At 43.0% G+C, this 17,371-nt stretch overlaps 1 protein-coding gene across 4 annotated transcripts in view; it reads left to right on the top strand.

The window, feature by feature from the left end:
- The first annotated feature begins 15,533 nt into the window (after positions 1 to 15,533).
- The window catches only part of USP8 (ubiquitin specific peptidase 8), a 65,731-nt gene continuing 63,893 nt past the window's right edge, over positions 15,534 to 17,371 (top strand). For all 4 annotated transcript variants that reach the window (XM_060174645.1, XM_016192025.2, XM_016192026.2 and 1 more), the window contains exon 1: positions 15,534 to 15,656. The gene's annotated coding sequence lies outside the window, so the exon portion shown is untranslated. The remainder of the gene's footprint in view (positions 15,657 to 17,371) is intronic.

The following is a 17,371-nucleotide window of genomic DNA, read 5'->3' on the forward strand; positions in this document are numbered from 1 at the left end:
TCTTCCTTTTGAAATTGTGTGTTCTGTAGTATACAATTCAGGACAAAGAAGCTTCCTATTCACATGACCTCAGATACATCTTTTGACTCAAAGTAAAGAGAAAGAACACATGGGTGTATCTGACTATTTTTTGTTGTGTGAAAAATCTCCATACATATTTCTAATCAGCTCATGTTTTCATGGTTGTTGTTCTTTTATAGTAGGTCATTAGACTCAGGCAACAGAGGACTTTGCTGTGGGTTCTACGCTGTAGAGAAGCCCATACTATATAACCACAACTAATAAATGATTAAAGAACACAGAAGTGCCTGTGAGTAGAGTGGATGAAACCTTTGTCACTCTCAGGATTCATCTCACTTAGTTCTCAGGAAGTACTTCTCCACACCCTTTGCTCTGTCTTGAAACCCAAAACAGCTGTTTTCAAATGCCACAAAGCAGAGGCTTGTCAACTTAAAAAAAATTCTATTTATGTATTTATTTGATAGAGACAGAGAGAAATTGAAAGGGGAAGAAAAGATAGAGAGGCAAAGAGACAGAGAGACACCTGCAGTCCTGCTTCAACACTTGTGAAGCTTTCCCTCTGCAGGTGGGGACTAGGGGCTTGAACCTGGGTCCTGGTACACTGTAATGTGTGTGCTTAACCAGGTACACCACCACCTGCCTTTGAGGTTTGCCAACTTTGCAACTCAATATGAATGAGGCTCTGAGTTCTATCCCTGGGCACCAAAACCAAAAATCAAACTTAGCAATTCAAGACACCTTCATACTTTTTTTTTTTGCCTCCAGGGTTATCACAGGGGCTCAGTGCCTGCACTATGAACCCACTGTTCCTGTCAGCCATCTTTTTTCCCATTATTGTTGTTGTTGGAAAGGACAGAGAGAAATTGAGAGACGAGAGGAAGACAGAAAAAGATAGACACCTGCAGACCTGCCTCACTGCTTGTGAAGCAACCCTCCTGCATGTGGGGGGCCAGGGGCTCGAACAGGAATCCTAGAGTCAGTCCTTGTGCTTCACACTATGTGTGCTTAACCTGGTGTGCTACAGCCTGCCCCCCTACACCTTCACACTATTTATTTATTTAATTTGTTTTATTTATAAAAAGGAAACACTGACAAAACTGTAGAATAAGAAGGGTACAACACCACACAATTCCCACCACCAGAACTCCATATCTCATCCCATCCCCTGATAGCTTTCCTATTCTTTATCCCTCTGGGAGTATGGACCCAGGGTCATTATGGGGTGTAGAAGGTGGAAGGTCTGGCTTCTGTAATTGCTTCCCCAATGAACATGGGCATTGAGAGGTTGATCCCTACTCCCAACCTGCCTCTCTCTTTCTCTAGTGGAAAGAGCTCTGGGGAAGCGGAGCTCCAGGACACACTGGTGGGGTTGTCTGCTCAGGGAAGTCTGATTGGCATCATGGTATCATCTAGAACCTGGTGGCTGAAAAAAGAGTTAACATACAAAACCAAACAAACTGTTGACTAATCATGAACCTAAAGGCTGGAATAGTGCAGATGAAGAGTTGGGGGGGTCTCCGTTTTGAAGATAGCTAGTACACCTATTTTAGTTATATTCCAAATGGAACTTCACACACTCTTTAAGATCAAGGGTCCTAAAGCATTTTTGCTTGTATGGCTGGGGAGATAATAGCAGGTAAAGTGCTGGACTTGCAAGAATGAAGTCCTGGGTTCAAACCCCAGCATTACATATGCCAGAGTATTGCTTTGGTTCTCTTTCTCATCTGCTCTTTCCCTTTCTCTATTGTTAACTGGCAAATAAAGCTATATTATTTTATTTTTTATATTTTTTATTTTAATTTTATTATTATTATTTTTTGTCTCCAGGATTATTGCTGGGTCTTGGTGCCAGCACTACAAATCAACTGCTCTTGGCAGCTATTTTTTCCATTTTACTGGATAAAACAGAGATAAATTGAGAAGAGAGTGGGGGAGAGAGAGAGAGAGCCAGATGGTGGTGCACCTAGTTGAGTGCATATATTACAATGCACAAGGACCCAGATTCAAACTTCCTCATTCCCACTTGCAGGGGAAAGCTTTGCAAGTGGTGAAGTAGTGCTGCAGATGTCTCTCTCTCTCTCTCTCCCTCTCATTCTCCCCCTCTCAACTCAATTTCTGACTATCTCTATTCAATAAATAAAGATAAAAAATTTTTAAAAAGAGAGGGGAAGTCTGGTGGTAGCGCAGTGGGTTGAGCGCACGTGGCGTGAAGTGCAAGGACTAGCATAAGGATCCCAGTTCGAGCCCCTGGCTCCCCACCTGCAGGGGAGTCGCTTCACAAGCAGTGAAGCAGGTCTGCAGGTGTCTTGTCTTTCTCTCCCCCTCTCTGTCTTCCTCTCCTCTCTCCATTTCTCTCTGTCTGATCCAACAACGACGACATCAATAACAACAATAAAAACAAGGGCAACAAAAGGGAAATAAATTAATTAGTATATAAAAAAAGAGAGGGAGAGAGAAAGAGAGAGACCTGCAGACTGCCTCACTGCTTGTGAAGCGTCCCCATCCCCCTGCAGGTAGGGATCTGAGTGCTCGAACCCAGGTCCTTGTGCAAGTTCTTACACTTAGTACTATGTGTGCTTAACCTGGTGCACTACTGCCCTGCCCCTATTAATTAATTAATTAATTAATTAATTTATTCATTACCAGAGCACTGATCAGCTTTGGTTTATGGTGGTACGGGGGACTGAACCTGGAACTTCAGAGCTTCAGGCAAAAGAATCTGTTTGCATAGCCATTATACTATCTACTCTCGCCCTATTTTTATTTTTTATTGCCACCAGGCTTATCACCAGGGCTCAGTGCAAATTCACTCTCTCCCAGTTGACATTTTTTTTAAAGATTTTGTTTATTTATTGATAAGAAAGATAGGAAGAAGGGATTCAGGCAGTACTGTAGCAGGTTAAGTACACATGGCACAAAGTGTAAGGACCGGCTCAAGGATCCTGGTTCGAGCCCCCGGCTCCCCACCTGCAGGGGAGTCACTTCACAAGCGGTGAAGCAGGTCTGCAGGTGTCTATCTTTCTCTCCCCCTCTCTGTCTTCCCCTCCTTTCTCCATTTCTCTCTGTCCTATCCAACAACGATGACATCAATAACAACAACAATAATAACTACAACAATAAAACAGTAAAAGAAACAAAAGGGAATAAATAAATATTTTTAAAAAAGAGAGAAGAAAGATAGGAAGAGAAAGAACCAGACATCACTTTGATACATGTGCTGCAAGGGATCGAACTCAAGACTTAATTCATTGTGCCACCTCCCAGACCACTGAAACTTTATTTTATTTTATTTTATTTTACTTGTAAGACAGAGAGAAATTGAGAGGGGAAGGAGAGAGAGAGGAGAGAGAGATAGACACCAACAGATCTTCTTCTCCCCTTCCCCAGGACCTCGTGCATAATGTATGTGCTCAGATACTCACCCCCCAAATATATATATATATATTTGCTTTTTTTTTTTTTACAGATCTAAACTAGTGTTTATTTATTTCTTTTTCTTTTTCTTTTTTATTTAAGAAAGGATTAACAAAACCATAGGGTAGGAGGGGTACAACTCCACACAATTCCCACCGCCCAATCTCCATATCCCACCCCCTCCCCCGATAGCTTTCCCATTCTCTATCCCTCTGGGAGCATGGACCCAGGGTCATTGTGGGTTGCAGAAGGTAGAAGGTCTGGCTTCTGTAATTGCTTCCCCGCTGGACATGGGCGTTGACTGGTCGGTCCATACTCCCATTCTGCCTCTCTCTTTCCCTAGTAGGGTGGGTCTCTGGGGAAGCTGAGCTCCAGGACATATTGGTGGGGTCTTCAATCCAGGGAAGTCTGGCCGGCATCCTGATGACACCTGGAACCTGGTGACTGAAAAGAGAGTTAACATACAAAGCCAAACAAATTGTTGAGCAATCATGGACCCAAAGCTTGGAAAAGTGGAGAGGAAGTATTAGGGAGGTACTCACTGCAAACTCTAGTGTACTTCTGCTTTCTTACTTTGGTGCCATACTTCAAACTCAGTCAATTTCTGCTTTGCGTTTCTACTTCTTCTTTTTTTTTTTTTACATGCATAACATTCCCCAGATTCCCATTTAACAATACAACCCCCACTATTTCATTCATCATTTTTCATGGACCTGTATTCTCCCCACCCACCCACCCACCCCAGAGTCTTTTACTTTGGTGTAATACTCCAATTCCATTTCAGGTTCGACTTGTGTTTTCTTTTCTAATCTTGTTTTTCAACTTTGGCATGAGAGTGAGATCATCCCATATTCATCCTTCTGTTTCTGACTTATTTCACTCAACATGATTTTTTCAAGGTTCATCCAAGATCCGCTGAAAACGGTGAAGTCACCATTTTTTACAGCTGAGTAGTATTCCATTGTGTATATATACCACAACTTGCTCAGCTACTCATCTGTTGTTCCTTTGACCCCACACCCTCTCCAGCATTTACTGCTGTTACCTTTTCTGATGTGTGACATTCTCACAGGAGTGAAGTGATATCTCATTGTTGTCTTGATTTGCATTTCTCTGACAATCAGAGACTTGGAGCATTTTTTCATGTGTTTCTCGGCCTTTTGGATCTCTTCTGTGGTGAATATTCTGTCCAAGTCCTCCCCCCATTTTTGAATGGGGTTATTTGTTGTCTTGTTGTTGAGTTTGGCAAGCTCTTTATATATGTTGGTTATTAAACTCTTATCTGATGTATGGCATGTAAAGATCTTCTCCCATTCTGTGAGGGGTCTCTTGATTTGGGTAGTGGTTTCTTTTGCTGTGAAGAAGCTTTTTAATTTGATGTAGTCCCATAGGTTTATACTTGCCTTAGTCTTCCTTGTAATTGGATTCGTTTCATTGAAAATGTCTTTAAAATTTATGCGGAAAAAAGTTCTTCCAATATTTTCCTCTAAGTATCTGATAGTTTCTGGTCTAACATCCAAGTCCTTGATCCACTTGGAATTTACTTTTGTATTTGGTGAAATACAGTGATTCAGTTTCATTCTTCTGCATGTTTCAACCCATTGTTTCCAACACCATTTGTTGAAGAGACTCTGCTTCCCCCATATAATAGTCTGGGCCCCTTTGTCAAAGATTAGATGTCCATACGTGTGGGGCCTCCCTCATTTCTGGGCTCTCAATTCTATTCCACTGGTCAGTGTGTCTGTTCATGTGCCAGTACCAAGCAGTTTTGATGACAATGGCCCTATAATACAGTTTGAGATCTGGGAGTGTGATGCCTCCGGTTCTGTTCTTTTTTCTCAAGATTGTTTTGGCAATTCTAGGTCTTTTCTGGTTCCAGATAAACATTTGTAGCATTTTTTCTATTCTCCTAAAAAATGTGCTTGGGATCTTGATGGGGATAGCATTAAATTTGTAGATGGCTCTGGGTAATATATTCATTTTGATGATGTTAATTCTTCCAACCCATGAACATGGAATATCTTTCCACTTCTTTGTGTCTTTTTCAATTTCTTTGAGTAGTGACTCATAATTTTCAGTATACAAGTCTTTCACTTCTTTGGTTAGGTTTACTCCTAGATATTATATTTGTTTATTTATTTCCTTTTGTTGCCCTTTTTTTTGTTGTTGTTATTGTTGTTGTTACTGATGTCCTCATTGTTGGATAGGACAGAGAGAAATGGAGAGAGGAGGGAAAAACAGAGAGGGGGAAAGAAAGACAGACACCTGCAGACCTGCTTCACCGCCTGTGAAGTGACCCCCCTGCAGGTGGGGAGCCGGGGGCTTGAACCGGGATCCTCACACCAGTCTTTACACCACTTACACTTAACCCGCTGTGCTACCACCCGACTCCCTCCAAATATATTTTTTACCAGAGTACTACTCAGCTCTGCTAGTGGGGGGGGAGGGTGGTGTTAAACCTGGGATTTTGAGCCTCACACTGGAAAGCCTCTTTACATAACCATTATGTTATCTACCTTCCACCCCCCCATTCTTTAAGAACTGTTCTTTATGTAGGCTATATCTCATCTCTCTATCTCTCCTTTTCTCTTCTCTTATTTTCTTTCTTCCACTACAGAGAGGCAGAGAGTGAAAGAGACCTTAGCATCAACATTTCCTTCAGTGCAGTGGGGGCCAGGCTTGAACTTGGGTTGCAGACATGGCAAAACAGCACACTATCCAAGTGAGCTATTTTTCCAGCCCTATAGGCTTTATCTGTTAATATAAACCACCATCTAAATTAAAGCTGACAAATTAAATGTGTTAAATCATTTTAAAAAGATCTATTACATATAAACATAGTATACTTTTATTTAAAAATAACTATATTGTCTTAAAAGTAAAAAAAAATAATAATGAGAAGACTGACAGTGACATTTTTGCAAATCTCTTCAATGTTTGGCTTAATTGAAGACAAATGGATTCTCATGGGCTTCTGCATCCAATTTATCAGAATACTACACATCATACAGCCTCTGGAAAGTTCCACTACATCGTTGTAAGGGCATAAAAGTGAAAGGGCAACTGATCTCTTAGAATTATTATGAAAATAGTTTTAAAGTCATTTTTTTAAATTCCCTTTTTTTTTAATTCTTTATTGAGGAATTAATGTTTTACATTCAACAGTAAATACAATAGTTTGTACATGTATAACATTCCCCAGTTTCCCATTTAACAATACAACCCCCACTATGTCATTTATCATCCTTCATGGACCTGTATTCTCCCCACCCACCCACCCCAGAGTCTTCTACTTTAGTGCAATACGCCAATTCCATTTCAGGTTCTACTTGTGTTTTCTTTTCTGATCTTATTTTTCAACTTCGGCCTGAGAGTGAGATCATCCCATATTCATCCTTCTGTTTCTGACTTATTTCACTCAACATGATTTTTTCAAGGTTCATCCAAGATCGGCTGAAAACGGTGAAGTCACCATTTTTTACAGCTGAGTAGTATTCCATTGTGTATACAGACCACGACTTGCTCAGCCACTCATCTGTTGTTGGACACCTGGGTTGCTTCCAGGTTTTGGCTATTACAAATTGTGCTGCCAAGAACATATGTGTACACAGATCTTTTTGGATGGATGTGTTGGGTTCCTTAGGATATATCCCTAGGAGAGGAATTACAGGGTCATAGGGTAGGTCCATTTCTAGCCTTCTGAGAGTTCTCCAGACTGTTCTCCACAGAGGTTGGACCAATTGACATTCCCACCAGCAGTGTAGGAGGGTTCCTTTGACCCCACAGCCTCTCCAGCATTTGCTGCTGTTACCTTTTCTGATGTATGACATTCTCACAGGAGTGAAGTGGTATCTCATTGTTGTCTTGATTTGCATTTCTCTGACAATCAGAGACTTGGAGCATTTTTTCATGTGTTTCTCGGCCTTTTGGATCTCTTCTGTGGTGAATATTCTGTCCAAGTCCTCCCCCCATTTTTGGATGGGGTTATTGTTGTCTTGTTGTTGAGTCATTAATAAATTTTTAAAAATTTTTTAAAAGACAATATTCTGGGCAGGTCAGGTGGTGGCTCACCCACCTGAGCACATAGGTTACCACGTGCAAGGACCTGGGTTCAAGCTCCCAGTCCTCACCCGCAGAGGGATAGCTTCATGAGCAGTGGAGCAGGGCTGCCGGCTCTCTTGCTCTCTGTCTTTGCCTCCAGTTATCACTGCGTCTCGGTGCTGGCACTAATGAATCCACAGCTCCTGATGGCCATTTTTTCCATTTTCTTGGATAGGACAGAGAGAAATTGAAGAAAGGGAGGTAGAGAGGGAAAGAGAAAGATAGACACCTGCAGACCTGCTTCACCACGTGTCCTTCCTACAGGGGGGAACCAACCAGGGGCTTGAACTCGAACTCAGATCCTTGTGCTTAGTGCTATGTGCCCTTAACCTGGTGTATCACTCCCCTGCCCTCTCTCTCTTCCTCTCCCCTCTCCATTTCTTGGTCTTTTCAAATAAAATAAAACAACAAAAAAATAAATATAGCAAAAAGGCTCCTTTGGAAAAAAATACAACTGTATTCTGGGGATAGATGATGGTGCGTCGGGTTGAACACACACATTACAATGAGCAAGGATCCAGATATAAGCCCCCCCCACCTGCAGAAGGGAAGCTTCACTGGGGGTGAAGCAGGTCTGCAGGTATCTTTCTTTCTTTCTCCCTATCTCCCTCTCCCCTCTCAATTTCTCTCTCATTCCAAATAAACAAGTAAGTAATTTAAAAGTATTGAGTTTTATGGTGTTGTGGGGAAACGAACCTGGGACTTTGGAGCCTTAGGCATAAGAGTCTCTTTGCATAACCATTATGTTATCCACTGCCACCCAAAACTATATTTTCTTTATATTTTATATATTTATTTAATCATGTATCTATAGATATTATTGAATATCAAAATGAAAACTGAGTGAATTATTTTGCTAAGATTCTTTTAGACAGAGGCTGGGCAGTAGTGCACTGGGTTAAGACCACATAGTACAAAGCACAAGGACCCACGCAAGGATCCTGGTTCAAGCCCCAGCTCCCCACCAGCTGGGGGGGGCGCTTCACAGGCGGTGAAGCAGGTCTGCAGGTGTCTATCTTTCTCTTCCTCTCTCTGTCTTCCCCTCCTCTCTCAATTTCTCTCTGTCCTATCCAATAAAATAGAAAAAAAATGGCTACAGGAGCAGTGGATTTGTAGTGTGGGCACTGAGCCCCAGCAATAACCCTGGAGGGGAAAAAAAATAAAACTATTCTTTTAGACACTGAGAGAAACATTTATCCCCACTATTTGTTTATGTTCTCCATAGCATTCCTAATATTTTACTTATGTATCTTTTTTTTTTTTTGGCCTCTGGGATTATTGCTAGGGCTTAGGTGCCTGCTTCTGGAGGCTATTTTCCCCCTTTTGTTGCCCCTTGTTGTTTTATGTTGCTGTAGTTATTATTGTTGTTGCTGTTATTGATGTCATCGTTGTTAGATAAAACAGAAAAAAATGGAGAGAGGAGGGGAAGACAGAGAGGGGTACAGAAAGATAGACACCTGCAGACCTGCTTCACTGCCTATGAAGCTACCTCCTGCAGGTGGGGAGCCGGGGGTTCGAACCGGGGTCCTTGCACTTTGCGCCACGTGCGCTTAACCCGCTGCTACCGCCCGACCCCCCTTACGTACCTTTCAATCAAAACAATTACGTTACATTTTCTATATGTTCCTGTCAACAGATAATCTACAACCTACCCTATAATGTTATTACTTTGTGTCTTTTCAAAGCATCAAATAAATACAAATCACAAGGGCATGGCTGTGAGCACACATGTTACAATGGGCAAGGATCTGGGTTCAAGCTCCTGGATCCTGCCTGCAGGGGGCAAGCTTCACAAATGTGAAGCAGAATTGCAGGCGTTTCTCTTTCTCTCTCCTTCTCTATCTCCCTCCCCTTCTCAATTTCTCAGTTATCAAATAAAAAGGAGTGAAGAAGGAAAAAACAGTCATCAGGAACAGCGGATTCCTTGTGCAGGCACTGAACCCTAGAAATAAGCCTGGTGCCTATTTAAAAAATAATGCCATACAAAGTATAGTTCCATAGTAATCTACTTGAGTTTACTGAAATAAAGAACTTCAGTGGCGTAGTGAGGGCAGCAGGTCGTTGACTTTGTAGAGTGTACATGTTACCATGTGTGAGGACCCAGGTTCAACCCTGAGTCACCCACCATGAGGCAGTGCCTGCAGGGGGGAAGCTTCATAAGAGTTGGAGCAATGCTGTAGTGTCTCTCTTCTCACTGTCTCTCTCCCCCTCTGTCTTTCATTCCATATCTAGAAGAAGAAAAATAGGCCACTGGGACTGGTGGCGTTGTGCAGGCACTAAACCCCAGCAATAACCCTGGTGCCAAAATAATAATAATAAAAATGACTGGGGTTGGGGAAAAAGCATAGTAGTTCTGCGAGATTTTGATGCCTGAGTCTTTGAGATCCTAGGTTCAATCCCCAGAACCACATCCTAAGCCAAGAGCTAAGCAGTGCTCTGGTCTCTCTGTGTGTATCTTTTTCTTTGTCTCTCTCTCATTAAAATAAATAAATAAAATATTTTTTTAAGTAGAGAAATAGCTCATTTGGATAGTGCACTGCACACTGCCTTGTCATGTGTGAGACCCAGGTTCAAGCCTGACCCCTACCACACTGAAGGAAGCTTCGGTGTTGTGATTCCTTTTCCTCCCCCTCTCATTTTGTTTCTCCCACTACTTCTCTGTCCCTATTTAAAAACAGTAAAAAAAAAAAAAAAAAGAGGGAGAGAGAGAAAGAAAGAAAGAAATTTGAGGGCTCAGGTTGTGGTGCACCTGGTTAAGTACACACACACACACACGCACTACTGTGTGCAAGCACCCAGGTTCAAGCCCCTGGTCCCCACCTGCAGGAGGAAAGCTTCATAAACAGTGAAATAGAGCGGCAGGTATATGTCTATCTCTCTATCTCCCTTTCCCCTATCAGTTTATCTCTGTCTCTATCCAATATTAGATAAATAAATACTTTTTTGAAAGAAAGAAATCTAATGGAGTAAAGAATAACCCCTCTGTCTCTGCAGCACTGAACCTTCCAGGGCTAGTTGCCACAGTCAGTGCCCCTTCTCCACAGCATGAGGTCAGCTCCATCTCACCACACCCACAGGCTGCCAGGAAGAAGACATTCTTGCTATTTCCACCATCACCCTGGGAGAAATGAGAACTGTTGGTCCCCTCTCTCTTGGGAAAAAGATGACCTGCTTCCTCTCTACTGGGTCTGGGGATGCATAGAGAGACTGAAATCTGTGCTTGCTTTTGCTTGAAGCAAGAATATCTGCATTTTCAAATCTAGGAAATCAATTGTTTCAGCATGCTAAAACAATGAGTCCAAATTATTCCCCATTCTAGATTGCTCCAAGGTTTGGTCAGGGCTCTGGGGACCCATCTATCATTGTTATTATCTTTACACACCCAGTGACTGAACCCTTCTGAACTGTCAGATACCAGGGTCCTCTGAGGGGCTGAACGAAACCAAAATTAAGATATTGTTACTGTGAGCCAGATATTATCCCCATACGGCTCACATTTGCAAATTAAAAACATCCTTGACCAACTTTGGATGTCTTGTCTGCATTAGGGGAGATTAAATCTGTCCTCTTTGCTGTCTGTTCTCTTCTCCTTTCTAAAGGGGACGTGTTTAATCTAGGAACCTGATCTTTCAGCCATTTATGTATGCAGTAGTAGAGAGTAATAGAAAACAAAAAGATATATAAATAAATAATAGAATTACTATTTGTGAAGTATTTTAGGATTATTGGAAAATATGAAGTTATTTCTAGTTTTGGATCACTATACACCAAAACAGTAAGTTGAACCTTACAAAATGTCATTTAAAATATATTTATTTAGCTAAATAAAGAGAGGTAGAGGGGGAACCAGGCGGTGGCGCAGTGGGTTAAATGCACAGGGCGCAAAGTGCAAGCACCAGTGTAAGGATTCCCGTTCGAGCCCCCAGTTCCCCACCTGCAGGGGGGTGGCTTCACAAGCGGTGAAGCAGGTCTGCAGGTGTCTTTCTCTCCCCCTTTGTCTTCCCCTTCTCTCTCGATTTTTCTCTGTCCTATCCAACAACAATAATAACAACGACGATAACAAGGACAACAAAAGGGGGAAAAATGAAAATAAATAAATTAAAAGATTTTTTAAAAAAGAAAGAGGTAGAGAGAGGGAGGTGGGAGAGTAGGGACACATAATTTTGGTGGTGAGTGTGGTGTGGAACTATATCTTATAATCCTACAATCTTGTTTTCTAATTTAAAAATAAAATAAAGTTTGAGAAGACAGCATAATCGTCATTCAAACAATTTTCATGTCCGAGGCTCTGAGTTCCCAGTTTTAATTCCCAGCACCACCAAAAACCAAAGCTAAGCTGTGCTCTGGTAAAACAAACAAACAAACATACATACAAATAAAAGGAATTCAGGAGCAAAAAGAAGATATAGAGATGCCAGAGCACTGATCAACTCTGACTTATGGGGGTTCTGGGAATTAAACCTGGGGCCTGAGGCATGAAAGTCTTTTGCAGAACCATTATGCTGGCTTCCCAGTCCGACAAAGTATCATTTTGATAGGTCAAAATTAGAAAGTTAAATCTCCTCCCCCCAAATATTTAGTACCAACATATCAAATAATTTTATCTTTTTAAATATGGTCTCTGTTGCTTCTTAGTCATTGCCTTCTTGGACTTTTTAGTAGTATCTGGTTACTAGGATACATATATTCAACTTATTCCAAGTAGACCTTTCAAATCAAATAACTAGTAAGAAAATGTTAAAGGGCCACAGGGTGGGGATAGCACGGTGGGTACAGCATTGAGCTCCCTCAATTCCAGTTATTTTTGGAAAGCCTTACGGCCCACACTTAGGTTCTTGTGAATTTCCTAGGAACATTCCTGTGTTTTCCTGCTCTTATTCCCTTAGTTCAGCTTCCTCATCTGGTCCCTAGTTTCTCTTCTGTACATGTTGACCTACAATGTGGAACTTCTTCATTGAAAAGAAAAAGTCAAGATAAATGTCTTGAGTTTTAGCAAAATTGATTGACATTTTAGGGAAGTAGGGAACTTCCACTTACTGAGGGGAATTAAAACAGACTTACATCACTGTGACAGAAAAACTTCAGGGGGGGCCAGGTGGTGGCACATCTGATTGAGCACACATGTTACAATGCATGAGGACCTGGGTTCAAACCCCAGCCCCCCACCTGCAGGGGCAAAGCTTTACGAGTGGTGAATCAGCGCTGTAGGTCTCTCTCTCTCCTTCCCCTGTCTTCCTTCCCCACCTCTCTTGATTTCTGTCTCTATCCAATAAATTAAAAAGATAATAATGAAAAACTTTAGGTGAATGTTAAAGAATCCTAACTATTAAAGCCTTTCTGCCATCTTCTCCCCCACTTCATTGGAGACTCATACCCTTTTCTTTGCTTAATAAATATTGTTAAGACCTCTCTCTATATACCTCACATCCCAAGTGTATTCTCTCTATGCCTGTGTTCAAATTCTGTCTTTGGTTCTTACTTCCAATTTAAGCTCCATGCTTTTCTTCTTTTTATTTCCTTTTATTTATTTATTTATTTTCCAGGGCACCAATCATCTCTGCCTTATGGTAGTGTGGGGGACTGAACCTGGGACTATTGGAGCCTCAGGTATGAAAGTCTCTTTGCACAACCCTTATGTTATCTACCCTCACCCCAGCACTGATTATTATTTTTTTTCTTTCTCAAATTCATCAAGGACCTCTGCAGTAGTATAACAACAGCAGTAACAACAATTGTTTTCCTTCCTAAGATCCATCCTCAAATGTTAGGTGCGATTCTTTTTTTTTACTCATGAAAAATTTGCTAAAGTCATTCTGGAGAGTCCAGTATATTTCACACTCTATCAAGTGTAGCGTGTGTGTGTGTGTGTGTGTGTAATAGTGTAATTTTAGGTATAAAATTGCTTCTGTATTTTCTTAAGTATTTCATTATGATAAAAATAACACTTACTGAAAGGATAATCTATGCAGAGCATTATTAGACTGGGTGTTTTATTTATCCATTACAAATTTACTAAATTCCTATATGGGATACACTTTTAAAAATATTTATTCCCTTTTGTTGCCTTGTTTTTTGTTTTTTTTTTTCCTCCTCCAGGGTTATTGCTGGGCTCGGTGCCTGCACCATGAATCCACCGCTCCTGGAGGCCATTTTTCCCCCCTTTTGTTGCCCTTGTTATAGCTTCGTTGTGGTTATTATTATTGCCCTTGTTGACGCAATTCGTTGTTGGATAGGACAGAGAGAAATGGAGAGAGGAGGGGAAGACAGAGAAGGGGAGAGAAAGGTAGACACCTGCAGACCTGCTTCACCGCCTGTGAAGCGACTCCCCTGCAGGTGGGGAGCCGGGGGGCTCGAACTGGGATCCTTACGCTGGTCCCTGCGCTTTGCGCCACATGCGCTTAACCCACTGTGCCACCGCCCGACCCCCTGTTGCCTTTTTTAAAAAAAAATTTATTTATTTCCTTTTGTTGCCCTTGTTTTATTTATTTATTTACTTACTTTTTATTTATTTATGAGAAACTTAGGAGAGAGAAAGAGCCAGACATCACTGTGGTGCATGTGCTGCCGGGGATTGAACTCAGGACCTCGTGCTTGAGAGTGCTTTATCCACTGCCCACCTCCCAGAGCCCGCCTTGGTTTTTTATTGTTGTGCTTATTATTGTTGTTATTGATGTCGCCCTTGTTGGATAGGACAGAGAGAAATGGAGAGAGGAGGGAAAGAGAAAGACACCTGCAGACCTGCTTCATCACCTGTGAAGCGACTCCCCTACAGGTGGGGTGCCTGGGGCTCGAACCGGTATCCTTACGCTGGTCCTTGCGCTTCACACCACGTGCGCTTAACCCGCAGTGCTACCGCCTGACTCCCGAGATACGCTTCTATCTAACATATTTACTAGACTTCGCTTTCTAGGTTCTCAGCTAGGATATACTTGGGCTGTCCCTGCGAACTCAGTGATCATGGCCAGCAACTCCATCCAAGCAACTGCATGTACAGATACTCAGAGCATCCTATCACGTTTCTCCACCTGAGTATAAAGATCACTTAGCGAGCCCGAATATCAAGAGCTCTTTTTTGCCTCCCCCCCCAAGACTGGATCTTTAACTAAAGTTAAATATTTAAATATAACGTGTGTATGTCTGTTTCTTCTTGATCAGAAGCTTAACTTCGAGAATGAAATTGGTAAAATTTGAAGAAATCGAAACCCTATTTTATTTTATTTATTGGATAGAAACAGATGTAAGAGAGGGATGGGGCCGGGTGCTGGCGCACCTGGTTGAGCTTACAGGTTATATATAATGTGCAAGGACCCAGGTTCGAGCCCCCAGCCCCCACCTGCAGAGGGAAAAATTTTTGAGAGTGATGCAGGGCTGAAGTGTCTCTCTTCTTCTCTATTACTCCCTTCCCTCTCTATTCCTGGCTCTCTCTATCCAGTAAATAAATACAGATAACAAAAAGAAAAGAAAAGAAAAAGCGAAATAAGAGAGGGAAGAGGGAAGATAGAGGAGACACCTGCTTCACCGCTCGCAAAGCTTCCTTCTGCAGGTGGGGACGGGGTGGGGGTGGGGGCTTGAACCCAGACCTTAGTGCACTGTTACACATGTGCTCAGCCAGCTGCACCACCACACAACCCCTCAGGCCCCCTTTTCTGGTTACCCTAAGTGCCCAGTCTGAGAAGGCACATTCCTAGCTAAGCGAAGCTCCAGCAGCCTAGTTTTCTTCACCTCGGACACCAAGAAGATCGGGGCGGGGGGGAGAGGGACGGAGCTATGCCCGAGAAATGGGACCTTAGGCGGCGGAACCAGAAACAGGTGCAAAAGCTGGCATCAACCGTCTCACGGTGGTGGCACCCTAAAGCTCCACAACACCCTCCGCCTCCCGCGCAGCCTCCAGCACGGGTGGGGCTGGGGGGGGGGAGCAGCGACAATTCCGGGCTGCGCCTGCAGCCCCGCCCCTACGTGACGTCAGAGACGCGACGCGTCGCGACGCAGTGCAACTTGGGAAAAGGGGGATGAGCTGGGCAGGCTGCGCTCGGGACGGACAGCGCTCATTTTTCCGCTGCTGGGGGGAGATGGACCTCTGACTCGGAGGCCGGCGTTAATGAAGCTGGCTCGGCGCCTCGGTGAGTGCGGGTCTGGGTCCTGACCGTTATTCCCCGGGTGCCGTCCGCGGCGAAGCCCCTCTCCCTCGGCGGCTGGTCACCCGGGAGACGAGGGGTGGGACAACCCCGAAGCTGCCATCAGCTTTCGGAAGAAGGGCCCATCTTCGAGTTTCTCTGCCGGGGTTGTCCATGAGAATCGTGCGATCGATTCTCCGGATCGGTTTTCAGGTTCTCCGGTCTAGAAAGTGGCCTTGGACACTCACGCTCGACATTGACCTCCTTCCTTAATGCCGTCGTCTTCTGATGTTCTGCTGGCCATCTCCAAATCCCAAACCTTACCACCACCACCCCAGACCGCCTTCCAGTTCATCTTCTGTTCTTTAGACCCATTTTGTCTGAGTGGTGTCGAGTATGAGTTTAAAGGGCCTAGAAACTCATCGGAGAAAAGACAATCAAACAAACAAACAAAACAAAACCAAAAACTGTGACTTCCGCAAATTCAAAAGCTTGTCTGTCCTAAAATGTGCTGCCCCTTCCCCTTTGTAGAGTTTGTGGAGAAGTCGATTTCACCTCCACTCCACCTTGGAAATGGTCAGAACCTTGAGTCGCAGTGATGTGCACGAATGCATAAAACGACAGACTACACCTCTGGGCTTCATTCCTGCTTCTAATTTATTCTGTGACCTTGAAGCCAGTCATTTAATCGCTAACAAAAATATTTACCTGATTCACAGAGGTGTTGCAGGGCTTGAGGAATTTATTGTTTGTTAAGAGCTCTGAGGGTTTCCGATGAAACTAAAAAGCTTTGCTCTCTGGAATCTACAAGCACCCTTAATTGTGTGTATATCCGTCTGTGGCTATTAACAATGTCAAGAGAGCCTTGTTAAGGAAGTGTTCTTGTTCTAGGCTTTCTCTGAGACATGGTTGTGTAAGCAGATTTTGCATTTCCACAGATTCTGTTTAAGGTCCATTGTCGAGTGTCTTTCACGATGGTGGATGTATAGTTTCTCATGAGCCCATAGCTGTGGTCCAGTTAATCTGAAAGGTGGCACATGTTGTGTTATGTCTTTTTTATATTGATTTAGCTGACCTGAACTATGTATTGCTTTTCTTGGGACACATTAGGTGCACCTTTAAAATTAAATAGTAAGGGAGTCTGGCGGTAGCGCAGCGGGTTAAGCGCAGGTGGCTCAAAGTGCAAGGACCAGCATAAAGATCCCGGTTCGAGCCCCTGGCTCCCCACCTGCAGGGGAGTTGCTTCACAGGCGGTGAAGCAGGTCTGCAGGTGTCTGTCTTTCTCTCTCCCTCTCTGTCTTTCCCTCCTCTCTCCATTTCTATCCAACAACGATGACAACAACAACAATAATAATTACAACAACAATTAAAAACAAGGGCAGCAAAAGGGAAAATAAATAAATATAATGAAAAACTAAAAAAAATTAGATAGTAAGACTCTTACAACATAAAAAGGAAAACCAACCCTGTTCACCTGGTAGACAACACATGTTACAATGCTTAAGGACCTGGGTTCAAGCCCTCAGTCCCCACCTTCAGGGGGAAAGCTTTGCAAGTGGTGAAGCAGGGTTGCTGGTGTCTGTTTCCCTATCTCCCCCTTCCCTCTCAGTTTCTTTTCTTTCTTTCTTCTCCTTCTTCACCTTTCACCACACGTGAAGCTTTCACCCTGTAGGTGGGAACCAGGGGCTTGAACCTGTGTCCTTGAGCACTGTAATGTGTGT

Source organism: Erinaceus europaeus, chromosome 16 (genome assembly GCF_950295315.1).
Source record: "Erinaceus europaeus chromosome 16, mEriEur2.1, whole genome shotgun sequence".
In the NCBI taxonomy this organism is placed as follows: domain Eukaryota; kingdom Metazoa; phylum Chordata; class Mammalia; order Eulipotyphla; family Erinaceidae; genus Erinaceus; species Erinaceus europaeus.